The sequence below is a fragment of the Balaenoptera borealis genome (genome assembly GCF_965194805.1).
Source record: "Balaenoptera borealis genome assembly, chromosome: 6".
NCBI lineage: Eukaryota > Metazoa > Chordata > Mammalia > Artiodactyla > Balaenopteridae > Balaenoptera > Balaenoptera borealis.
The window spans coordinates 40,737,476-40,765,019 of record NC_138863.1 but is presented as its reverse complement, the minus strand read 5'-3'; the positions used below and the strand labels follow the sequence as shown (position 1 = coordinate 40,765,019).

Sequence of the window (27,544 nt, the reverse complement as noted above, 5' to 3'; positions counted from 1 at the left end):
AAAAGATTGGATAATGCCTTCCTACATTGGGGAGGGTCATCTGCTTTATTCAGCTCACCAATTCAAATGCTAATCTCTTCCAGAAACACCCAGAAAAATGTTTTACCACCTAACTAGGCATCCCTTAGCCTAGTCAAATTGACATGTAAAATTAATACCATCACAGTGGGTATTAAAAAGAAGCCTATTATACAATTTAGGCTTTGGTTGAGTTGTTTGGAGGAGGGTTTAAGGAAGCAGTACCTTGCAGTGGATTGTATACTATCAGGAGCTGGAAGCAATTCTATGATAGGGTATCTCAAAACATCTTATCCATGGCAATGATACACCAGAGTGAGGCTAATCCTGTAACTATTTAAGAAACAGCCATTGCTCATATTAACCAGGGAAGGGTTATACTTGTGAAGCTGTGGGTTGGGTAGTGCTTTGTCTATGCTCAGCCATGATTAAGGAATGGTCTTGTTTTTGTCTTTATCCATAATGATCACAGAGTGGTCTTATCTGAGTTTGAGGTTCTGTAAAAAAGTTTATTTTCAGCAGGAGACGCGGAAACCTAGCTGTGAGTGCCAGGACAGCTTGAAGCAACACCAAGGCCTGGCTGAGAGTTATGAGGCCACAGCCTGCATGTCAGGGGCTTGCTCTTTCTCACTTGTTTCTATTAAAGAATGTTAATAGAATATTCCATTGTAAAGTATAAAATGTAAAAAGAAAATCATAAGAAAATTTAAGAATTCCTCATAAAGGTATTTATTCATGGATTCATTCATCTATTTATTTTTGGAAATGAAGGCAACACATTCAATTTCCTTGCAATCATATGATCTAAAGCATGTGTGGTGGTCATTGGCCAGAATATGACTTTTTTAAGGCCTTCTATAATTAAACTTCAGTTCAGAAATATATCACATTTAGTGCAAATTTGAGAAAACTTATTTCTGGCCTCAGCTCTTAACTCATGATAAATACATCTTTACCTCATCAACCCTTGCTCACACTCAATCACTGTTTCAGTGGCAGGGCATAGTCAGTTTTAGCAGCTGCTCTAAAGGCTCCCTGTTCTAATGTGGCCTGGCCAAGTAAAGTAACTGTGGGCCATGGTGGGCTCCTTTCTCTCCTCAGGCTGGGCTCTGAAGGATTAGTGTCATACCCTGGCCAACCCCAATGCAAGCTTATGCCCCTGCACGTTTTCCACTTCCACATCTTAATTCATGAAACATGTGTGCAATAATGCTTGATCCAGATCCTCCCAATGGCTGATCCCAAGTAATGGCTCCTCCATTTAAATTGGTTATACCTGGGTCAAGATCCAAGCTCTTCTCAACTGCCAAGTACTGGGGAGCAAAATCTCCATTTACCTCTACCAAATCCACGCCCTTAAGACTCAGTCTTCTTTTCTTTAGTGCCCCATTGGAGGTAGGGACAAAACCAATATCTATGACAGAGAGATCACATCTAGATACAAAATAGCTCACAATTCTTGCCAGTGTAAAGTTATGCTTTTCAGCAGCATCTTTACTAGCTATGAAAGCATCAGATACTTCTGGTACATTTCTTACACTGATGGTCCCTTCTCCCTTGAAAACTGGAGGAAGTTTATTTAACTGCTCCAGGCTCGTTGGGACCAAACCGGCTCATTACTTGAATTGTTTTCCTGCCCTTGTCTTTACCTCAACTGGTACCATCTCATTATTAAAGTAGCCAGCATCTTTAGCAGCTTTCCATCTCTGCTCTGACTACAGGGTGTGTTTGTTACATTCTTCTCTGCTAATTTTATGTTTTGCAGCAAGAGTCTTTGCAGTAATTCCCACGGGGAGTTGGAAATGCTGCTCTGTTAATGCTGCTTGCAAAGAATCTTCCAGCTTGAGATCTGATCAAAACTTGGCTCTAAAACGCACGTTTCTGACACAGTAAGGAGCCATGTTTTTGGCTCCTCCACACAAGACAACTTCAGCATCTTTAACACACATTTCCTGACATCCTTTCACAATGGACTGGAAACCAGAGCCACAGAGCCTATTAACAGTGAGAGCTGAGGTCTCTTTAGGAACTCCCACATCAAACTGACGTGCCTTGCCAAGTATGCAGCATCTGAAGAGCTATTTGCCAGTTTATTATAAAGGATACAACTAAAGAACAGACAAATAGAAGAGATGCATAGGGCAAGATATGGGGAGGTGGGGTGTGGACCTTCCACACCCTCTGGGCACCCACCTATGCCAGCACTTTCATTTGTTCACCAACTTGAAGCTCTGATGGGTTTATTCTTCATTCATAACAGAAAGATTTGCAAAACAATGGAATTCATTTTTAATAGTAGAATTTTTGTTAATCAAATTCTGGAGAGGATAGTATCATTTGATGCAATGGGAGTTGTAGGTAGAAGTTTTAATCTGCCTCTAAAAATTTGGCAAATATAAGGTTAATCTCCCCTGCCCTCCTAGTATTTGCACTTGAGATTTTCTTTATATTTAGTTTCTAAGTTAAAGGGATCCCAAATGAGAGGAATTGAAGACACATGTTTAAAATATAAAATTATAATTTTCAGTGCCATCACTATATTTTAAAAGTTCTATGTTTTATGTTGCATTCATAATACTTCTATAGTATATAGTTTAAGAGCCATCTTATCTTACTTGATTGGAACAATTATTTGGTAAGTTAATTGAAAAGTAGGTTAAAGTAGGAACCATATACAAACAAAAAATGCACACATACCTTAAAAATTTTATTTCAAGTTAAAACATACGCATGCACCTTATGATGTAGGGACAAAGCCTTTCTTCGAAACTTAGTTTACTGATTTATTTTCCACATTTTGCATAAAAGACATCCTAAGGCCTCACACAACATCTAGCAATGGTTTCATTAGGTAAAGTAAGAAGTGCAGAAGGTGTGGAGCAAAAGAGAGAGGCACTTATTAGCCACAGTTATTCAGTTGGTATATTTTCAAAAGGGAATTGAAACCTTCAATTAGTCTCAAAGATTATGTGAAGACATATTAAGAGAGTTTCTGTATGTTCTATAAATAAAGATACAGTCCACTTAATGAATAAGGCTTTTATATATTATCTGCAAGGGCTTATAATTATTTTTAAGTATTTTATAGCCTTATGTCATAAATCTTAGTGTCTATTCATTAGATGGGTGGGTTTCTGTTGTTGTTGTTTGTTTATATATATATGTGTGTGTATATATATATATATATATATATATATATATATATATATATATATATATATATCCCCTTTCCTTACTTAAGGTACTACTGCAAAGTATTTTGGGAAATTTAGAATAGAAAGCAGAATTCTCAACAGCAGGTCCATTTAGTTGGTTAAAATATGTTTATAACTAATCTTTTAAAATATATACATGTAGAAATATAATTTTCAGACAATGTTCATCTATTTTATATATATATATTTCCCCCATAAACACCAATGATATGTTGACATCGATCCTACTTGTTAGCTATGCTGTTGGTCAAAACAGATCTGACTGCTCTCTAACGGCATTTGGCAGAAGTAAATGGAGATTAGGGGATAGAGAGATCAGTTCAGGCCTTCAAGACAATCTGCAGCTTTCAATTCCAACCAATCAGTGACACCTGCATGTGGTAATCATTCTCCTTGGTTACAAGTGCTGGCAGAAACTAGAGACCTGTTTTTCAAGCTTAAGCAAAACGAGCTAAATATAAATGTGAAAATCCGCTTCATTGTAGAATTTTCATCTTCTTTTGAGGAAAAAAAAAGGACAAAAAACAGGGTTGTTTTATTCATATTTTCAATTATTTTGTAGTAAGGTCAATTAAGCTTAAACACACCAATTAAGGATAAGCATGTTGGGGATAATATTTATCTTCTTGGGCCCATGATAAGAATTCAAACTGCAGTCCAGTATCCAGCATGGGACTTTAAACTGCTGTGCTGGTGCCCACTACACCAGTCTCCTTTTTAGTTACTTGTTAGAGCTGTGTGAACCTTTCATCTTGTGAAACTTGCCAACCTCAGGAATATTTTATGAGTTACCAGCTTTGCAACTTTTGTAGAATACATTCAAACATAACTTTTACGGGCAGCAGAACTGTAAAATGTCTCTCCAAAGATTAAAGAAAAGTATATACAAAGGAAACCATGGAAAGAAAACTAGGAGCATTCTCCCATCATTTCCCAGCAAACTCTTGTTTTCTCTAACTTTAAATGAAGTCAGGCTTCGACTTAGGGGTCAGTAGACCATCCTTCTGAGGTTATCATTCTCAATTGAATCTGTCTCCAGAAAAGCAAAAACACTATAGGTAATAAGCTTCTTCCATTTTTTAAATTCAGCTATTTAACTGCCATTCTTGGGTAAAATAAGATATTACTTTATAATGTAGTATTTTTCTTTTCCTTTTCCCCTCTTTTCCAACTAGTTATCCCTAATCTTTTAACAAATTCTCATATCAAAATGTAATATTTATTTAATAGATGATGAAATATGCCAAAGTTTTTTTTTTAAATAAAGTTCAAAGAGCTTGTAAGAAAGCCACACTATTCTTTTTCCAAATGTGAACAGTAGTGCATTGTTATAATGCCTGTGGAAACCCAGAAGGGCAGCTGGATGCTAGATCTGGTGAATAGGATAAGCCTGGATTTAGATCTTGAATTAAACCCTTTTGAAAATTTGACCTCAGAAAGATTAAAACTGATTTTGTAAGCAGATTTTTGGGAGTATACCTACACAGTTGGCCTTACTTATGGCAAAAAGAGGAAAACTAATAATTATAGAACACCTAGTACATTCCAGGGTCTCAGAGTCACAGATAGTTTTATTTGTTATCTTATATCCATTCTCCTTCTAGATATTATTTGAGGTCAGTTTTAGAGTCTCCATGGGAATTTGCGCTTGGATTCTTTCAGAAGAGGAGCATGCATGAGACAAATCAAGCAAATATTGAATGGTGAATATTCAGAACCTGTCTATTGAATGAATGTCAGAAAATTTGGAGAATTTATAAGAAGTAGTTCTTTTTTCTCCTGAACTAGAAATTTAGGAGCTACTGCCATCTTGCTACCAGAAAGAGAGTCTGAGGGTAGTTGTTCCTACTCACTGAAAACAAAGTCAAGATAAGATCAGAGAAAAACCAAGACCTAGAATATTGTTTAAGCCACTGCATCAAGCTTGATCAGAAGTCACTCCTATCCACGGACTTTTCAAAGGATCAAGCACTGGCTATGAAAGCCACAGCACAGCCAACTGCACCATATTTGTAAACTATGTGGTCAGCAGAAGCAACAACATCCAACACTTACTACTCCCCACATAGCAGAGAAAGTTAGCTCTCCCAACTTGCCTCTGTTAGAGCACACAAGATTTTATCAGCATGTTGTTCTTGAAAGGGAAGTGTCAGTTGTTTTCTTTAGAAGAAGATGGAAAGAGAGAAATGAGTAATTGCTGCTCATCTTTCAGATATAATAACCGGTTAACATGAGGACACGATTCACTGCAATATGTCTCACACACTATGAGATAAGATGGTGGCTCAAACTGGATAAAACCATGGCTTAAAGCAGAAATACAAACTGAAGGCCCACCCAATCTATCCAATTTACTTTAAAGTAATTATTAATAATCCCTTTAAAAATGATAAATCTGGAAAAAGCCTAAGCCAGACAGGATGCCAGGATAATAAGTATAAACCAGCACTGTCCTGAAAAGGAAATTATCAACAAAACAAAAAAGACAACCTACTGAATGGGAGAAAATATTTGCTAATGATATGACCAATGAAGGGTTGATATCCAAAATATATGAACAACTCATACAAGTCAACATCAAAAAAACCCAGTCAACTCAATTAAAAAATGGGCAGAAGTCCTGAATTAACATTTTTTCAAAGAAGACATACAGATGGCCAACAGGCATGTGAAAAGATGCTCCACATTGTTACTAATCAGAGAAATGAAAATTAAAACCACAGTGAGATATCACCTCACACCTGTCAGAATGGCAATCATCAAAAAGACCACAAATAACAAATGTTGGAAAGGATGTGGAGAAAACACTTGTACATTGTTGGTGGGAATGTAAATTGGCTTAGCCACTGTGGAAAACAGTATGGCAGTTTCTCAAAAAACTAAAAATAGAACTACCACGTGACCCAGCAATTCCACTTCTGGGTATATATCTGAAAAATACAAAAACACTAATGTGAAAAGGTACATGCGCCCCAGTGTTCATAGCAGCATTGTTTACAATCACCAAGGTATGGAAGCAACCTAAGTGTCCATCAACAGATAAATGGATAAATAAGATGTGGTATATATGTACACAATGAATACTACTTAGCCATAAAAAGAGAATGAAATTTTGCAATTTGCAGCCACATGAATGGACTTGGAGGATATTAGGCTAAGTGAAATAAGTCAGACAGAGAAAGCCAAATACTGTATGACATCACTTATATGCAGATTCTAAAAAAGTAAAACTAGTGAATATAACAAAAAGGAAACAAACAGAAATAGAGAACAAACTAGTGATTACCAGTGGGGAGAGGGAAGGGGGGAGGGAAAAGACAGGGGTAGGGGATTAAGAAGGTACAAACTATTATGTATAAAATAAGCCTCAAGGATGTATTGTACAACACAGGAAACATAGTCAATATTTTATAATAATTACAAATGGAGTATAACCTTTAAAAATTGTGAATCACTATGTTGTACACCTGTAACTTATGTAATATTATACATCAACTATATCTTAATTAAAAACAAAATACACAGAACTGTCCTGGGAAACCCAAGATGTACAAATCATCTAGCTACAGGGAATAATAAAACCCATGGGTGAGGTATGTACAATGACCTGTGACCTTTGGCTAATATATAACGAAAACATGACTTTATTAATTCACTTAGTAAACATCGTTGTGTAGACTATCATGCACCACTATGATACATCATAAGAATAAAAAGATAACCAGAATAAAATTTCTAACCCTAAAATAACACGTGTTTATCAATGGAGAAAGACATGTTTTCAGATAGTTATGACACAAGCATTGCAAGTAAGGTATTGGCAGGGATAAAATAAGCAGTCAGAATGAGTACTGACCTCTGTTTGGGGAGGTGGGAGAAAAAGTAACCAGAAAAGCTTAAAAAAAGAAGTGAAATTTGAGCTGTATAACAGTGGAGTAATATATATTTGGCAAGTAACTAAGAAGAAAAAGAAGAGTTTAGTCTTGAGTAAGGGAATGAAAGACATGGAATCATGGGGTCTAAAATGGCTTAATAACTTTAGGTTAATTTTGTCATGAAAATATTAAATCTTTCTAAGACTTATTTTCACCAAGGTGAAATGACTAAGAATAATATTGAGAGGCATTTTAGTTAATAAATATATCGCATCTTTTCAGAATCCATTCCTTGGTAGATTTTCAGCAAGTTCATTGGCACTCTAGGATTTCTGAGATTGAAATAAATTTACAAAGGTCAGTTTTTATAAGTGAATTTAAGAAAACATTTCTTATTTTCAACATAAAAAACTTTGATTTAAATCCTGAAAGCCAAAGGTGTTATATTTTATTAAAACTGGAAAAAAAATAAAAGAATAGGAAAGCAATTCCCTTAGGAATTAAAGAACATTTTTACTCCCCTTTTATACACTATGGCAGTTTCTACTTTTAGTGATCCTCTTTAAAATATAGAAGTAACCTCACCATGAAAATTTTATGTGTAGAACCAAAGAATAAACAGCTTTCACTGATTCCCACCTGTATGCACACAGAGCCAAAAGAGTCCTTTCACTTAATTAAACCAAATTAAATTTTAGAATAACTTTAGAAACACTTACCTTCAAAATAACTGAGGTGTGCACTTCTCTCTAAACCCTCTGCTTGCCAAGTTTTTCCCATTAGAGAAGCTTTTACATTATGTCATTAAAATCCTTCTTCTTTACTTAGTATAAATTGTTCAACCCAGAGGTTGTTATTTTTACCTAAGTCCAATATGTTCTGTTTTCTCATAATGACCTACTGTTCTAATCTCTTATTTAGTTTATGATGTACTTTGTTTTTATTCTAATACATGGTATTAACGTTTGGTATTTTAAATGTCTGGACCATTAAGTACATAATGAATGACACAACTTTTTTTTTTTTTTAACTTTCACAAATGAGTTAAATAGGAAGAGAAAAATTTAACACTATTTATGATCTATATAGAAATGTAGCATAATGTAGAAATTTAATAACACCCTACTTTTGTGATTCTATTAATTTGCTGGGCTGCCATAACAAAGCATCAAAAATTGTGTGGCTTAAACAACAGAAAGATATTGTTTCACAGTTCTGGAGACTAGAAGTCCAAGATCAAGGTGTCCGCAGGTTTAGTTCCTACTGAGGCCTGTGAGGGAGAATCTGTTTCTGGTGGTTTGCATGCACTCTTTGGTGTTTCCTGGCTTATATTGCATCAACCTGGCCTCTGCCTTCATCTTCATATGGAGTTGTGTGTGTGTGTGTGTGTGTGTGTGTGTGTGTGTGTGTGTGTGTGTGTGTGTCTGTCTGTCTCCATGTCCAAATCCCCTCCTTATTTTCAGGATGCAATCATATAGGATTAGAACTCCCCCTACTGAACTCATCTTAACTTGATCATCTGCAAGGACCCTATTTCTAAACAAGTCCACATTCACAAGCACTGGGATTTAGGACTCCAACATCTTTTTGTTATTAAACCCATAGGAGTGACTGGGTTTTGAAATGTTTTTCTTAAAGCAGACTGAGAAAATGCTTAACATGGGTCATCATGCCTGGGTTTAAATCCATCCCCTACCATTCATGAAGAAATCATATAATTTCTTCATGTTCTAAGCTTTTGCAAATATACCTGGGTATTTAGGCTCTGCTTTATCTTACCTGTATCAGGAATGAAGATAAGATGTCAAGGAAGAAAAAATTAGAATGAAAACTTTTAAAGGGTCTTAAAGAAAAGCAGGACTATTAAGAAGAGAATAGAAATAAAGTAAAGAAGTAAAAGGTGCCCAAGGAAAAGTGGTTGGTATGGAAGAGTGACAAAGAAAATCCAATTTATAATTGGATTTGCTGAAGAAGATCAACAGTTCATGAGATCTTACTTCTGGTTCTGTCGTCTGAGAGGTGCTAGAAGACAAGGCAATCAAGTAACAATCACAGACCCAGAGCCAGATCCTGGTTTCTAAATACTCTTTCTCCACTAATAGGAACTAGAATTTTTTGGAGAAATGTCTGATTCCAGGCTGGAGCAGGAACAGTACAAGACGAACTTGGATGACCTTGTTTCTGAATGTAAGTACTCAAAATTGAGACACACAAAAAGGACACAGAAGCCAACTTGAGGAACTCCCATGGCTAATATGACGCAATTCAGCATTGAATTAAATAATGATAGTAAATGATTATAGCTTCTTAAATGAATCAACTTACTATTTTTTTTTTTAAACTTTTTTATTGGAAGTGTTCCTTTAATTGAGTGGATGGAGCTTTTCTCCCAAGTTAGTTTTTTGTTTGTTTGTCTGTTTATTTACTTTTGGCTGCGTTGGGTCTTCGTTGCTGCGCGCGGGCTTTCTCTAGTTGTGACGAGCGGGGGCTCCTCTTTGTTGCGGTGCGCGGGCTTCTCATTGTGGTGGCTTCTCTTTGTTGCGGAGCACGGGCTCTAGGCACGTGGGCTTCAGTAGTGGTGGCACATGGGCTCCGTAGCCGTGGCTCCTGGGCTCTAGAGCGCAGGCTCAGTAGTTGTGGCTCAAGGGCTCAGTTGCTCCGCGGCACGTGGGATCTTCCTGGGCCAGGGCTCGAACCCGTGTCCCCTGCATTGGCAGGCGGATTCTCAACCATTGCGCCACCAGGGAAGTCCCAATCAACTTACTATTATGCCATATTTAATAGTTTATATATCTATATTTATATGGAAAGCCCTTTCTTATAGTAGAGGCTCAAGTAATAAATAAGAAAGGAATGAAGAGATCCCCAAAATCACCATTTAACAACTATCAACATTAATTGAGGCAAGACTCATCAATGGATACTAAAAGAAGTGAGTGATATTTTGAGGTGTCACAAAATATTTATACGATCTCAATATAACTCCTTACAAGATAGTGGAAAAAAATTGACAGGAACAACTTGATAAAGTGATCAGGTTAATATAATGAATCATGAAACATTTCAATAACATATGCTAACTGACATAAGGCATTGAGAATAGCACGATATTGTTTCTGTGGTGTTCCTGACAAAAAAACCCATCTATAACCTGGACATATCAGACATTCCAAAGAGAGATGCATTTTATGCAAAATTACTGTTCTCTAAAAAATAAAATTAAAAAAATAAAGTTAATCTGCCAAAATAAAAGCGACTCAAGAGACGTGACAACTGAATGCAAGGCATGATCCAGGATTTTTGGCATTTTCTGTCATATAAGTTGCATTATTGGGAAAATTGTCAAAATCTGAATAATGTCTTCAAATTAGAGAATAATGCTGTATCAGTGTTAATTTCCTAATGTTGTTAAGTGTGCTATATTCAATAAAGTATTTACAGAGAAAGGGGCATAATATCAGTAACTTATTCTCATGAGAGACAGAGAGAGAGAGATGAGGGAAGAATCTGGGTGAAGAGTATATGAGAATATTTGTATTTATTCTTGCAACTTTCTGTATATCTGAAAATGACGTTAGAATTAAAAAGTTAAAAGGTACTCATATAACCTCTTACATGGTACAGAGTAAGACTTGAAGAAAGAGCAAAAGTGTTACTCTTGAATTAAGAGAAGAAAGAAATAGGTTGTAGCTTGTAAGAGTGAAAAACTATGACACAAGGGGGATAAAGGAGAATTTCAGCACCACTTGGACTTAGAAGATTTGCAGAAATGGGTACACCAGGAAAGGGCAGCAGCAGATGCAATTGGGAAGTACTGCCTTTATGAAATTTTTCCAGGAGCAGAGAGCAAGAAACGTGAAGAGGTGTTTGCAAAGAAGAAAGTGAACATGTTAGAAAATACATGTAACCTGAAAATGTGGGCTGAGAAAAAGAGGGTTTTTCCAGTGGGCTGAAGTCTTGAATTATGCATACAAGGGCGTTAGCTAGTGACATTTTTCTTATTATTTTTAATATAAGCATGATAGAATGATAGAATTGGCAAAGTCTAGAGAAAATGGGGTTACAGAAAGTATTCATGTGCCCAGAGGGCCAACATGTCCTGGACTCACAGGTTCACGCTGGCATTTCTAATTGTTGTTGTGTTGTCTTAATGACAGAAGATCTTGAATTTCTGCTCCCTCATTGCTGTCACCTACTTGAGCCTTTTATTTCTTCTGACACCAAGCTTTCCAGATTTTCAGCTTGTTTCTAATTTTGGAAAACTGAAGTCATCTACTATCTTTCTGATGATCTAGGGTACAGAACGATTTTGCAGGACTCAATTACCAGATTATAGGTCTTCACTTTGACTCTTGGAGCTTGAGTATCTACCTAAATTATGGCCTCTGTAAATTGGATGGACTCTATATGTGACCACATTTGAAAAAATATTTACTCCCACTTAATTTCATGGCCCTCATTTCTGTTACATTTTAAAGAACTTCAGCTACTCTCTTTCAGTATTTAGAGTTTCAGTTAAAATTATAGATAGAAATAAAGACTTACAAAAGACATCTGCCTATTGTCACCATTACTTTTTTTGGATATCCCTTTTTTGTTCACCCCGAATTTATCAGGCCTAACTTCTTACGTTTACTGACTTCAATGCATAAACATTATTTTATTATCCAAGGGAGAAAACTTCTTTCACCTTATTTTTCTAAAGAATATGTCAAAATATGATCTTTTGGTTCTTATAGCAGAAAATAATGGAAGTATTTCTATTTCAATATATTTTCTGTGGTTCACTTAAGCTTAAATAGGTCAATTATAATTTACATATTGTGTGAATATTTGTAAAATGCAGAATCTATGCATTTTATTATATAGACTGTTTTAGAGCTAACAAGTCAATTTACATATCTAAATCAAAATTTACTAATGTTTTATTTAAACTCAATCATGCTTTAAAATGCTCAGAACCATCACAAGGGTTAGATGATCTTATACAAATTTCCCTTTGCACTAACTATTTTGCAATCTATTAATGATATCCTAATATTCTAATTGAATATTGGAAATATACATAGATTGAATCTTAAAGTGGTTATTTTGAAGAGACACATTTAAATATGATCAAAAGATGGCATCTGTTATAAGGAATCAATGAAAAGTTATTGAACAGGTACCAACTTGTCTAGATAATTGGTTTTCATCAAGTTTCAATACAGAATGACACAAGTGTAGGGAATGACAGAATATTTGGAGCATTGGTCATCCAAAAGAACTTGAAAATAATTTTCAAAATCCATCAGGAGTTAAATCCACAGGGATGGTAACTGTGAATGATTATGTAAACATTCATCAGGGTAACTACCAGGGTTTCACATCCCTTGAACCACTGAGAACACAATTCCTATTTCTAGTTGCATGACTATTTGCAGTGTTTTTCAATTAATATGCTTCAAAAATATGAATTTCTGATTGTGCCATAATTATGCATAACCCAAAAGCACCACATAAGGATAAAAGATTTCAACTGATTTTTTAAATAAGAATTTATTTATGTCACACATGCACCCCAATGTTCATTGCAGCATTATTCACAATAGCCAGGTCATGGAAGCAATTTAAATGCCCATCGACAGATGAATGGATAAAGAAGATGTGGTACATATATACAATGGAATATTACTCAGCCATAAGAAGGAATGAAATTGGGTCATTTGTAGAGAGATGGATGGACCTAGAAACTGTCATACAGAGTGAAGTAAGTCAGAAAGAGAAAAACAAATATCATATATTAACGCATACATGTGGAATCTAGAAAAATGGTACAGATGAACTGGTTTGCAAGGCAGAAATAGAGACACAGATGTAGAGAACAAATGTATGGACACCAAGGGGGGAAAGTGAGGGGGGTGGTGGTGGTGGGATGAATTGGGAGATTGGGATTGACATATATACACTAATATGTATAAAATAGATAACTAATAAGAACTTCCTGTATAAAAATAAATAAAATAAAATTCAAATAAAAAAAGAATTTATTTATATCATAGTTCTTTCTCAAAAATTGCATTATTGAATTTTACCTATTTATACATGACATGCATTTTAAATACACAAAAATTCCAAAATGAAATATAGAATGTTTTGAATATTCAGATTAAAAATGTAGGTGAATAGGTAGGTTGATGAATGGATAGATGAATGAATGAATATTAGATTAATTGAAATATACATAGATAGCTAGATTGCTAGCTCCAGAGAAAAGTCATAGTGAAATGGTAATCTCAAGCGTTCTTGAGTCCAAGCATTTGCATTCAAGTACTACATAAGTCGTTTACTACCAGTGTGCACTAGGAGGATTTACTTAACATTTCTGTCTTGTTTTACTTATCTATATAATAGATAATTTTATCTGTGATTAATTTTAGTACACCCATTAATATGAATGTACTGAAGATTAAATCAATTAATCCAGATAAATGTACCTATAGGTATTATTGCATTAGTTTGCTAGGGCTGCCATAACAAAATACCACAGACTAGGAGGTTTAAACAACAGAAATTAATTTTCTCACAGTTCTGGAGGCTGAAAGTTTAAGATCAAGATGTCAGCAGATTTGGTTTCTCCCGAGGCCTCTCTCCTTAGCTTGAAGATGCCATGTTCTCACTGAGTACTCACACAGCCTTTTCTCTATGTGTGAACATCCCTAGTGTTTCTCCCTCTTCTTCTAAGGACATCCTATGACTTCATTTAACTGTATTGAAATTTTTAAAGGTCCTATTTACAAATACAATCACATTGAGGGTTAGGGCTCCTGTATACACATTTTGGAGGGACATAATTCAGTCCATAACAGGTATTAAATATTATTAATGATTGGTATATGATTGATTATTTGGACCACGATTAAGCAATAATGGCCAAAATGGCAAAACTGAATTTATGTTTCAATGAATAAAAGTTCTATTTATTGTACAGCTAAAGGTCTGAGAATAAATACATAATGAATAATATGCAGTTCCTCTGCCTAGAACCTAACTTCAGCATGGAGATGGCTCTTTCAAACTATAATCAACAGTTTGAAAGGTGGCCCCCAGTATCATTCAAACTAATGCTGGGCTCAAGTATTCATACTGTTTCAATTGTGAGAAATCAAGTAAATATTGCCTCACCCACTTTTGTCTGGCTTCAAAATATAACATTATGTTTAAAGTTACCTGTGATGGCAAAAGAAATGATTGAACACTTTTTGCTCAATCTATACTATTCAGTCAATAATACTGTTATCTAATTGCAATTGATATCCTGATGGAAATAAATGCATTAAAATATTTTTTAAATGGGGCATTTTTTATATTTATATAGTAATTTCTTAATAGAAAGATCATTTTGATAGGGATGGAATAAGATAGTTACACAGCTAGAAACCCCACGAGGGGGAGATAGATAGAGAGGGACTTCAGGAGGTGACCATAAGCTAGACACCAACCAGAAAATGCCCAGAACATCTGGCAGCTAAGCAACAATCAGAATACTCTGAAACTAAGCACACTTACTTAGGCTACTACTACAGAAAAATAGATACAAGACCTGCATTTGGCCTTGGGAGGTCTATAAGATAACAGACCCTAAGAAAAATTGCATTCTTGCATGTAGCCAAAACAGGATAATAGGTGAAAGGGGAAAGAAACTAGGTGAAAGGGTCCATTATGCTGAAACTTCAGATGAATTACCATATTTTAGTATATGCTACCACCTTTTACTAATACACATATGATTTAAATAGTGCCATATAACAGTCCCTTTTAGACTATATAGAGTTAAAGGAGGAACTAATGATGTAAGCCTTGACGTCTGCCTAAGAGGGAGGAAGAAAGTGGTTTTCTCCCCTCCCCACTTTTTCTTTGATTATAAAAATGTAGCTCTCTTTGTCCTCAGGGCTTTGCTCCCTTGCCTGCCTGCTTGTATCTCTTACAAGCTTCCTATGCTAATAAACTCACTCTTTGCCTATCACTTTGCCTCACACTGAATTCTTTTTGTGCTGAGACAAAAGAACTTGAGCTTCAGTAAGTCCTGACACCAGGTGAGCAGTTTTAATTAAAAGACAGTGGGTTCGAGTTCCTTCCGAAGTCAGGGATTGTGGGTTCAAGTCCAATCTGAGGTGTGGCTGGGTTCAAGTTCCAGCTGAGGAGGAGTGAGGTTTCCATTTTAAAAGGAATTACATTACCAAAATATTTTGATATCACTGTAGATTTTAAAAATTCAATAGTTTATTAAATTGCCAGGATATATAAAGAATTCTGCTCTTTCAAGTAAAATCAACGGTTAATAAAAAAATTTGGGCAAAGATGAATGTGTGTACACACATACACTATATATATACACACACATATATATAATATGTATGTATATGTGTGTGTAGTGGGTGTGGGTGTGTGTGTATAGTCTTATGACAAAAAGAAAAGTTAATCACAGAATTCTTTATTTTTCTCAATTGAATAAAAAGTCGGTGATTATGTTCCCTGTATATCAGGTTTGGCATGTTTTAACCTTCTCAACTTTATCTTTAAATAATTCACAAGCAACCTTTTTATGCCTCACATATTAAAAGAGTGCATTTGCTTTTTTTGTTCTCTATGATTTTTATTGTATTTCCCGTTTAGCCTTATCAGTTTTGAATACTTGGTTCATTTCCATCTCTATCTTTTCCCATTCCAATTATTTTCAACAAAACTGACATGCGTTTTTTGTCTGCTTTGTTTGACCCTTAACATAGTTAAATATCATCTTTGAAAATTGATGGTAACACAGGAAAAACATAAAGCATTGGGTTATTTTGGTGGTTTGAGTGTTTCAAAGAACGGCCACTGCTCCATTGTGGAATACAGACAAGACAATGATGAGAGGGCAAATGCCAATGACTGATAGCATGTAAAAGGCAATCCTCCAGGATTTCATATGAATCTTTGGAACCTATGTTTTGTTTTTAGTTCAGTTTTTCATAGAATGATCATGCTAAGATGCTTCTGTCTTCACAATGGTTTTCCTCATGTTTCCCTTTTATTTTTTTAAATATTCACCTTGGGTTTCAAGGGAGGTTACATATTGATGCTCTACTATTTTCCAATACATTTAGTTAAAAGGGAAATTTGATTTGCTATATTTTTCTGTGTGTCTGGGGGAATTTAGTTAAAAGGGAAATTTGATTTGCTATATTTTTCTGTGTGTCTGGGGGAATCTTGCTGATATTATGCATATTACACTCCAAATGAAATCTCGTCAACATGCCACAGACACTTTACTGATTAATATACTAAAATGATTACTTTCCAAGGCATGCTCTATATACAAAAACTCCCAGTAGATATTTGTTTGAAAGACATTTTACTGACTCAACATGTGTATCTGTTTTTGAATATTTTACGGAAAAATAAAACATCTGTGATTGACATCTGTACTTTTAGATGGTGTTTCTAGCAGTTTATTTGAATTAGATATATTCAGAAATTTTTGAGGAATATTTCATTGTATAAACACAAATTGAGTATGGCAATCTGATTTGGGTTATTTAGCTAACTCTTAATGCTAATTATCATATTTTAAAATATTTTGATAATGGAAAAGTGCTCCAATTTTGAGTGATATTTTAATGGTAGACATTTTGAAAAATCCATTCAAATAGAGAGTACGTCACACTTATTGTTGATGTTTTCCTTCATGCTGATGAAGCTAATTAGTGCAACACTTCCAACCTCTTTCTGCCCCTTTTCCTAATTCTGTTTTAGGAAAGGTGTTATGGCTTGTCTGGCTTGCAAATTTGGCAATAGAAGAACAAGCTTGCTCACTCAGCTCTATTCTTATGCCTCGTGGAGACTATCTACTCACAGAAAACTCACATTTTGCTCTCTTCCCTCCAGGAGCAGATTTGTTCTTTGGTAGAGGGACATCTTCCCTAGCCTGACACTGCTGTTCTGTGGAGCTCTGTAAACAGTCTAATTTGGCTTTCTCACCAAGATCTACTCTTACCTTAGCCCTTCAACAGTAATAAAAGTAGTGTGTTAGATGTACTAGCTTCATGTGGCTTGTCACTTATTTCTCGACTGTTTCATAATATTGCAAACATGAAGGTTCTAATAATTTAGAATGAGCTTAATAGAATTTGCTAAAATTAACTATAATTATATGTCTAAATTTTAATATTCTTCTTCCAAATTTGGCAGAAAAAAACAACAATAAAGAAAATATAGATAAGTTACATAATATAAACATCAAATTTTGTAGATATTATGTATAACATAACAGATAATTTCTAACAGATAACCTTATTTCTCTTTTGCCCATGAAATAGTTTTAAAAATTAATGCACGTGCAATAAAAATAGAAACAGAGAGGAATGTTGAAACCTCTGACTAAAGTTGTGAATGAGTCTATTTCTTCCTGTAGTTCTATCAGTTTTTGTTTCACGTACTGTGGATTTCTTTAATTTGGTGTAAAAACATTTAGGATTGTTACGTCACCATAAAGAATTGACATTTTATCAGCATAAAATTTCCCTTTTTATCCCAGCTAACATGTTTTGGCTTTTTGTCTAATATTAATATATTCATTTTAGCATTTTGTTTAGTGTTAGAATGCTGTATCATATTTATCCTTATGTATGTATCTTATTTGTATATTTGTTTAAAGTGGATTATGTATAGGCAGTATATCATGGAGTCTCGCTTTTTTATGTATAATCTGAAAATCTTTGCCATTTAATTGGGGTGTTTAGATAATTTACATTTAATAGAATTATGTAATTTTATATATCTCATATATAATATATAATTGAGTTTAAATTTATCATTTATTTGTTTTCTATTATTCCATCTGTTCTTTTTCTCTTTTCCATATGTTTCTGTCATCTTCATTTGTTGGTTTTTAATTATTGAAAACAATAGTTGTTTTAGAGTTGACATTTATATGATTTTAACTTATCACATTCTGTTTTCAACTAATATATTACATATGCTGTAAGAACCTTATGTTCTGTTCTTACAGGACATTTATTTTGCCCTGGTAGCCTTTTTGTTATTGTTGTCAGATGTGTTACTTCTACATATGTTATAAACCTCCCAATATATTGTTAATATTTGTTTTTTAATTGTTGACTTTGAAGATTGTTGTCTTTTTTAAAAATTGTTTTTTGTTTGTTTTGGCTACACCATGTGGCATTTGGGACCTTAGTTCCCCAACCAGGGATTGAACCCATGCTCACTGCAGTGGAAGCATGGAGTCTTAACCACTGGACTGTCAGGGAAGTCCCTGAAGATAATGTTCAAAATGACAAGTCATTTATATTTGTCCACATATTTACCTTTTCTCAGTGAGCTTTACTCCTTTATGTAGAGTCAGACTTCCATCTGAGTGAGTTTTTCTTTCTACTGAGGACTTAACATCTCTTGTAGTTCAGGTCTTCTGGTGATTAATTGTTTCACTTTATATATGTCTGAAAAAGTCTATTTTTCCATCATTTTTTAAAGGTATTTTTGCTAGCTATAGAATTTAACACTGATAGGGCTGTCCCTCTCTGTTTGTTTTTCCTTTTGGTCATTTAAATTTGTAACTGTTTTTTGCAGTTTTTGATGAAAAGTCTTCTGTAATTGTTCTTTGTTTTTCTCTGTGAAATGTTTAATTTACTTTAACTGTTTTTTAAGATTTTCTCTAAATAATTTAAGAAATTAAATTATGATGTATTTTGTCGCAATATTCTTTTTATCACATGCTTAAAATATACACATAAAAATAATCAAAAAAATAAATAAAAAACAAAGAACAAAAACAAGAAAAAACCCACAAAAACAACAAAAAAGTAAAAGTAGAAAAATAAAAATATATACATTTTTGGAATAGTGGAAAATATTTCCACTATTTTTGATGAGATTCTACTTATTTTTTTCTTTTTACCTAGAGTGCATTTGTGTCTATTTGTAATATCTAACAAAACTCTGTTATTGAAGAACCAGTATGATATATTCAAAAAAATTATTCTAGATATGATATAGGTTTGACTTTTTATTTTTAGGTCTATGATCAATTCTTTTAATTATTTTGTCAAGATGTAATTTACATGAAATAAAATTCACCAGTTTTGTGTGTATAATTTGTTCAGTTGTAGCTAATGTAAACAGTTGTGTAACAACCAACAAAGTGACACAGAACATGTTCATCTCCCTACAAAATTCTCCTGTATCCCTATGAAGCCAATTCTCTCCCTCTCCTCTAGCTATTGGCAAACAGTGATCTGCTTTCCATATTACACATTAAAATTTCAAACCTGTGCTCCCTTTTAGGCAATGTATAAAATTAGTACTTTTTGTATATTTTGTCCATTTTTTAGTTGTTTATGGTGGAAGGGCTAATCCAGTGTTAGTTTCTCTACCAGGATGGAAGCAGAAATGTTTATATGATTTTTACTTCAAGATCAAACACTGAAACATATAATAACTCCTTTACTTGACAATTAACTAGATTAATTAACTCACAGCAAATGAAATAGTCTCAAAGCCTGAATTCAGCTTGACATTTATTTCAGTAGTTTTCACTGAGATAGAGGTATTCTCCTACTCTGAAGTTTTATGATCAGAAGGTCAAATGTGGTTATCAAAATATAATTTAAAATTTTTCCAAAATGCTTTGTATATAATTTTTTAGATTAAAATGTTCCCTTATATTGTACCACCTATTTGCTGTAACAGCAATTTTTATTGCAGATCTAAGCTCTTACATATATAGACATACAAATTAACGTTGCCATTTTAAACTTTTCATTTAAAGCTAACAACTGATTCCCGCATTGTGGAGAATATAGAAAAACAACAGAAGTGCCCAAGGAAAGAGTATGTATAAGAAAGACATCTTATGGTAAGCATGCATGGATATCAGCAACTTACTTTTCAACAACAACAGAGAAGAATCACCAGAGAAAGGTATGCATTTTCTTTTCATAAGAATGGATGTTACTTTCCACGGTCCTATATATTCTCCTTGATTTATTTGTTCTTTTTTGGATACTTTCACTGAACTTCTGATTCTACCTCCAAGAACAATTCATACAATTCTTCATGGAAATAATAACAACAATCTACAATATTTTATCCATTTTTGCAAGCTAGTATATAGAATTACCCACTCATAAGTAAAAGCACATACTGTAGGAAAAAAATCCATTAAGGAAATTTCGAATCAGTATTTCTATTGAAATTCACAGCACGATAAAAAGCAAAGCTAAAAAAAATTGTTACCACCATTATAGGATTGGACTTAATGGGAATCTAGGGTATTGCCCTGTCAATGTCAACAACAGAAATTGATTCACTTTGCATTCTTGTCCAGAAGAAAAATCAGTCTAATGTGACATTAAATTACACTTTATCTTGTGTTTTAAGAACTTAGAGAATTTTATTTTTAGGGTAGCATAAGTCGTGGACTCCAAGGGAAGATGCATACACCTAACAAACTATACATGGAAAGACGAAAGCACAAACAGCTCTCTGAATTCCAAAAGAAAGCATAGGTAGATACAGTAAACCACTGGCAACAATGCAATAAATTATATTAATCACAAAGTTCTAGGAAAATTGTCTAATTCTACATAAATATGTCTGTATGTTGAGAGAGCCACTGAAGGTTATTTAATTTAGAAATTCAGGATTTCTAAATTTTTGTTGTTATCGTTATTGCTATATATTTACTGGTCTTCAAACCTTAAATTAGGGCTACTTTCCCTCAAAGTCTCTTAGATGTTCACATAGATTTATAATTTATAAATTAACCCAGAATTAAGTGGTTTAATAATGGTTACAGAACTACTATTCATTGTGTACATATAATATGTCATTCAGTTGTGTGCCATGAAAACTGCTTCTAGGCATGGAGAGGTGATATGTCTTGGTGGTTTTCATGGTGTGAATACTACCACCAAGTCTGCTTTCAAGCTGTCAATGTGATGTCACTGAACGGGAGTTGAAAAAAGATGCATACGTGTGGCTTTTGCATGCCATTGTGAGCTGGTTCCAGTACAAAATATGTTTGTTGGGAGGATATTCTGCAATGCTTTGAAGTAACGATAATCATCCTTTTTTAAAGATGTGGAAATTGTGGTTTTCAGTATTGTTGAATTTACCAAGTGCATGCAGCTAGAATGGGAGAGAAAGGATTCAAACTCCAGGTCTCTCTCCCTGCAAAACTTAATATCTGTATACATGCATGTTCAAACTCACACAGACACACACACACACACAGACACACACACAAGGTTGGATTTTTACATAGATAGAGAAAGGCTCTAGGAATATTACTACAGTTATTATATATTTGTATTAGTTATTTGCCTTTCCACTCATTTAATCATATGGACTCACTGAAAGCAAACAAGAAGTAAATAATGAAACTTCATTGATTCTTACTTATGTTTACATCAGGTTTTGAATCTTTACTATATAAGGTTAAACAGGAGTTTTTAAATGATTAAGATGTGTGATGGAGTGGTATGTGGCTAGAACTAAGTTGCTTTGGTGTTTCTCAAGCATAACAATGCTGTGCAGTGCCTTGGCATATGAAACTCTCTCCTAGTTCTGTTTCTGTCAAATATTCAATTTATGTGACAATTACTAAGCTACCATTTTGGGTATATCTTTATATATCTGTTTTTTTCTATAAAATCAATGGAACATGTATAATTTACTTCCATAACTCATTTGAATCTATGTAGGTCTAAATTTATATATAAGGACATATGTTACTGCCATTCATTTGATAAATAAATTAAGTCACAGAAAGTCATTTAATATTTGCATACAAAATAAGGCAACTTTGATGAGTGCGTCTTCTATATAACAATTCACTGTATTAACACATAATTCTGCAAATGAATACTTACTAAAGCATTTTAGAGTCAGAATTAAGACTCTGAAATCTGTAGAGCAGTGGGCAAAAAGAGTGGTCTGACCAAATTGGAATTTCCATTTTCTTTTGATAATGTATTTGATATTCTTTCTAAAATCATGACTCTTGTTTTATCTCAAAGGAAGTTTTACAGATTTCATAATGCTACCTTTTATTTTGGTTTTAAAATTCTGGTGGAAGAAAAGCAATCTAATGATGTGTTTCAAATCTACTCTATCCTCTATAATCAAGTTACTGAATGCAGTTGCTTTGGTAACTTTGATTCGTTGGAGAGACTCAGACCTTATATTATTCTTGATAAATTCCATCTTTGGAAACATTATACCGCAGTCATGAACATGAATACCCTTTTAAAAAATTGGCTTTTAGGTATGAGAGTGATTAATTTCTTCAAATTCTGAGTCTATGTTTCCTCATTAAAGAGGAAACATTTTACTGGGGAATGCATCTATGCTAAGCCCACTTAGGAAGGTGTTTTCCTATTCAAACCTGGTGCTAACAGTATTGTTCTCCTCAAGTCTTTTATATTTCTTATCCTTTGAAAAGGGGTTACAATATGTCTGCAATTTCTTATTGACTTGGAATTTGCCTAATTGTTTCCCTAAGTGTATTTCATGGAACTGACCTGAAGCATTAATGGGATTTACATAAAGAAAAATGATGGTCAAATAAATTGCAGAAATGTAGAGCTGAAGAGAAGTTAAATGTTTTCTTAATCACATTTATTTACTCACATGAAGAATTTTCAAAAACAATACAAAATAAAGCTAACAAAAAAAACTACGTTCTCTGAAAATGACTTTAGGAAACTCTGCCATATGTGAATATGTGAAGGACGTGAATGCAAATTTTAACTCCCAGGAACAAAACCCAAACACACTTTGGGTCTTCTTTTTCCTGAGAGGAAATGGATCACAATCAAGGTAGATAATATTTTAAAGTAAACATAGAATCAAATTCTTATTATACATGCGTTTGTTCATAACTGCTCCAATCCTGGTAAGCAAAGCATGACTGATATCTTTAAAATATTTCTGTACCCAGCTTATTGTTCATAATTGAATCTAGACCCTAGACTAATTTTCCAAGCTAAACTTTCACCTCTCTCTGACCTGCTCATCATGCTCTGGCCTATTTGCTTCTCTCTGCCTCCTGAAAATACCAGCCTAGTTGCTGCATCAGTGTTTGATATTTCTAATACATGATTAATATGTATACTAAGGTTGAACCAATTAGTAAATATATTGCAAATAATGAAAACCAGTATTTTCATGATTGGGGAAAGAAGTTACAAATAAGGAAAAATGGAGTGAAACTTGGGATGTTGGATTGGAATTGTAGAACTCATAATTAAAAGAAAAATCAGATGATAAAAATCCATTCTCCTCCCCCCCAAAAAGCAACCACAAAGCAAAAATAACCTTCCAAAATGAAAATACGAATTAGTATTTATTTTAATTACTAAAATACGAATTTAGTATTTATTAGTATAGTATCCTATGCAAAAATTTCCAAATATGATACAAACGACTGAGTATCTTTTTTTATGTAACAATTTCTCTTGGATTATTTTTTCTTCTCTTTTTAAAATTTTTTGTTCTTTTGGTTCTTTCTCTCTCTCTCTCTGCACACACACATGCACACACACACACATCCCTATATACAGACAGACATTTATGTATATTTTGGCCTCTGTGAGAAATAAAATAAAATAAAACAGTGGAACAGAGCAGCATGTACACTATAATCTAAGAAGACATACTAAAAATAAAAGTATACCTGAATCTGTATATTGAAAGGGCTTGTGTATCAGTGAACATTGACCTAGAAACTTCAACTTCAAGACGGGTCCTATCAAAATTGTCAGGCAATAAAGATAAAAGAAGAAATGTTTAGGGCCTTCAGGCAAAAGGACCAAGTTTACTAATAAAGGAAAAACAATCAGATTGGTGTCAGACTTCTTGATTTTTGACAGAACAGGAAATGTAAGTCAACAAAGAATTCAAAAAATAAAAGTGATCCAAAGATTTTACATCTAGCCAAGTTGCCGTTCAAGAATCAAGTCTATAGGAAGCCACTGAATATGCAAAAACACAAGGAGCACTTAGAATCCTCCTGAGAAATCTACTAGAAAATGAGCTTCTTCCAACCAAGAAATGATAATAAACATTTTAATAAAATGTATGCATTGAATATATTTAATTATAGATCAAAGAGTAGAAGTTTGGAACAAAGGCTATAACCAATATAAAACTGACAAACATATTGACAAGATGTAAATAATACAACTAAAAATGTGGAAGGAGAAGAGAGGGATGGCGAAAGTTAGAATAAGCTCATAGATTTTTATATAGTCATATGAGAATCTGTTTCTGTCAGCTTGGGCTGCCATAACAAAATACTATAGACAGGGTGGCTTAAGTAACAGAAATTCATTTTCTCACGGTTCCAGAGTCTGGAAATATGAGATCACAGTGCCATCATAGTCAGATTCTAGTGAGAGTTCTCTTCCTAGCTTGCAGATACTTGCTTTCTTGCATGTCCTCACAGGGGAGAGAGAAAGAGAGCTCTCTGATGTCTCTTCTTATAAGAGTACTAATCCTATCATGAAGACCTCACCGTCATGACCTCATCCAAACCTAATTATTTCCCAAAAGCTTCATCTCCAAATACCATTACACAGGGGTTTAGGGATTTAGTATACAAGTTTGGGGAGGATGAAATTTAGTCCATAGCAGAGTCCAAAGATTTTTTTTTGGTAGCTACAACACCCATATTAAAAGTTTAAGCAGGGAAAAAAAGGATAAGAGTACTACATATGTTATTAGTATAATCATAGCCATTAGAATAAAAACATGAGCTTCATAAATGCCAGAGCAATAACACTGGACAAAGAAAATAAAACACACAGAGGAATGGAACACAGTATATATAACATAAACAAAAAATATCATGATAGAATCAAAGCCAAGCATATTTGTTATATCAAATATATGTGAATGCAATTGACACTGATTAAACATACAAAAAACTTTAATTGGCTGATAAAGTGAAACTAATTTTAAAACTGTATTCAAGGGGCTTCCCTGGTGGCGCAGTGGTTGAGAGTCTGCCTGCCGATGCAAGGGACACGGGTTCGAGCCCTGGTCTGGGAGGATCCCACATGCCGCGGAGCAACTAAGCCCGTGCGCCACAACTACTGAGCCTGCGCGTCTGGAGCCTGTGCTCCGCAACGAGAGGCCGCGATAGTGAGAGGCCCGCGCACCGCGATGAAGAGTGGTCCCCGCTCTCCACAACTGGAGAAAGCCCTCGCACAGAAATGAAGAACCAACACAATCAAAAATAAATAAATAAATTAATTAATTTATTTAAAAAAAAAAAAAAACTGTATTCAAGAGGCATACCCAAAGCAAAGTGACTCTAAAGACTAAAATTTAAAGGATGAGAAAACTATACCATCCAAGAGAAAGTAAACAAAGAAATCAAGTATTTCTATTCTGATACTAGAGAAGGCAGAGTTCAGACACCAAATATTAGATATAATCAATAAAAAACAACTTTAAATTCTAAGAGCCACACTCATAGTAAATATATAACAGTTATGACCATGTGCACAACAGTGCAAGAAATGAGCGCAATCAACTTTATAAATAAAATATTATATGAGAGCCAAAAAATAGAAAGAAATTTATTCATAGAAGAAGAACTTAACACACCATTATCAGCTCAAGTAATGTTAAGTGGCAAAAGAGTAGGCAAAAATATAAAACACCTAAACAGTATTATAAAAAGATCATAGATCTTATAAAAATATACCAGCACTTAAAACCCCATATTAGAGAATATAATTTCATCTCAGGTAAACATAGGACTCACATAAATTGATCACACATTAGAACATAAAGAAAACATCAATAAATTCAGCAAAGAAATAATGCAAACAATATTTTTATCACAAGGCAATGAAACTTAAAAAATAAAAAAAAGAAATTAATAACAAAAACAAATTTAATTATTTAAATAAAATGGGTGAATTTCATAAAAAATGCAACTGATCAAAACTGACAGAAGAAAAAAATAGAAGACGCATATACCAAATAAAGAAATTTAATTTGTCATCTATCCCACCAAAAGAAAACCCCAGGTCCAAATGGTTTGGTGAATTCTGTCAAACCTGAAAGAAGAAATAGACCCAATTTGCATAAACTATTTCAGTGTATAGAGGAAGAGAGACCATTGCCTAACTTGTATTATGAAGCTATCATAATTAAGAAAAATCTAGTAAAGACATTACAAAAAAAATTCTAGACCAATGTCCCTTATGAATATAGATACCATAATCCTAATTATAATATTAGCACATTAAATCCAATAATATTTAAAAGTGTAAGCCAAGGCCAAGGGGGATTTATCCAATACTGCAAGATTGGATTAACATTTAAAAACAACCAATAGAATTCACTATATTAACAGGATAAAGAAGGGAATGTATTATCATTTCAGTAGGTGCAGAGAAAGGATTTGACAACTTTTAAAAACATTTAACACCTATTAAAGATAAAAAATTGTCAGTATAATAAGAATAGTAGGAAACCTCCTCAGTCTCGTAAAGGGCATCTGTGAAAATCCCAGGGCTAATAATACACTATATAGTGAAGGACTGAATTATTTCCCCGAGTTTAGGGACAAGTGATGACACCTGGTTTCACTACTACCATTCAGTATTGTACTGAATAAATAATGCATCTACCTTTCATCATTGCTTCAATTTTCTCAATGAAGTAGAAACCCAGGTTATTATTTGAAACACTGAAGACTGAGGATGTTTTATTTGGGGTTTGAAGAGAAAGGAGAAGAGTGAGAAAAAGTGAACTCTGCATGTGGATCAATGAATTTGCAGTGGAAGTACAATATCATGTCTGGTTTCAGCAGGGCCTGTTTTTGTTGTAGGCCTGGCATGATGTTCCCCATCGAGATAGATGAGGGCTTTTCTCCAGATGCACAGTGATGAGAGACGGTTTATACTTCAAAGTTGTGCTTCCTTTAACACATTTTCCAAATATGCTAATTATGCTATTTTAGAAAGGACAATTATTTATTTAAATGGTTATTAAATTTTGTAGTAAACTGCTTTAGAATCTCTCAAGTCAAAATTAATGATAATGTAAATATTTTACAACTGATAGTTTTTTAAAAGGTAGACACCCAAATTTAGTAACACCCATGGAATTAAGTATAAAGTCTAACTTTAACTGAAAGGAGACCATTAAACAGAATTAATTTTCTGTGAATTACATGGATAAATTTTTTTCACATATTTCTCTTTAAATTATTTAACTTCAATATATTTAAACAAAAAGTTGTCATCAAAGAAATTACATCTTTTTTATAGAAATAGTAGATTAACACATGACTAGTTAATATTTGGCATTTTAGACCTCAGGAGTGAGTCATATTTTGGTGAGTCTAAAGATATTCTTAGGCATCCTTATTACTTG

General features: G+C 33.8%; 1 pseudogene across 1 annotated transcript; it reads right to left on the bottom strand.

Moving 5' to 3' along the window:
• Positions 1-87: 87 nt before the first annotated feature.
• LOC309630938 (3-ketoacyl-CoA thiolase, mitochondrial pseudogene) lies at positions 88-27,017 on the bottom strand (annotated as a pseudogene). The gene is made up of 2 exons: positions 26,956-27,017; positions 88-2,222 (listed from the first exon to the last, which is right to left on the bottom strand). The product of its transcript is annotated as a 3-ketoacyl-CoA thiolase, mitochondrial pseudogene (transcript).
• Between the last annotated feature and the right edge of the window lie 527 nt (positions 27,018-27,544).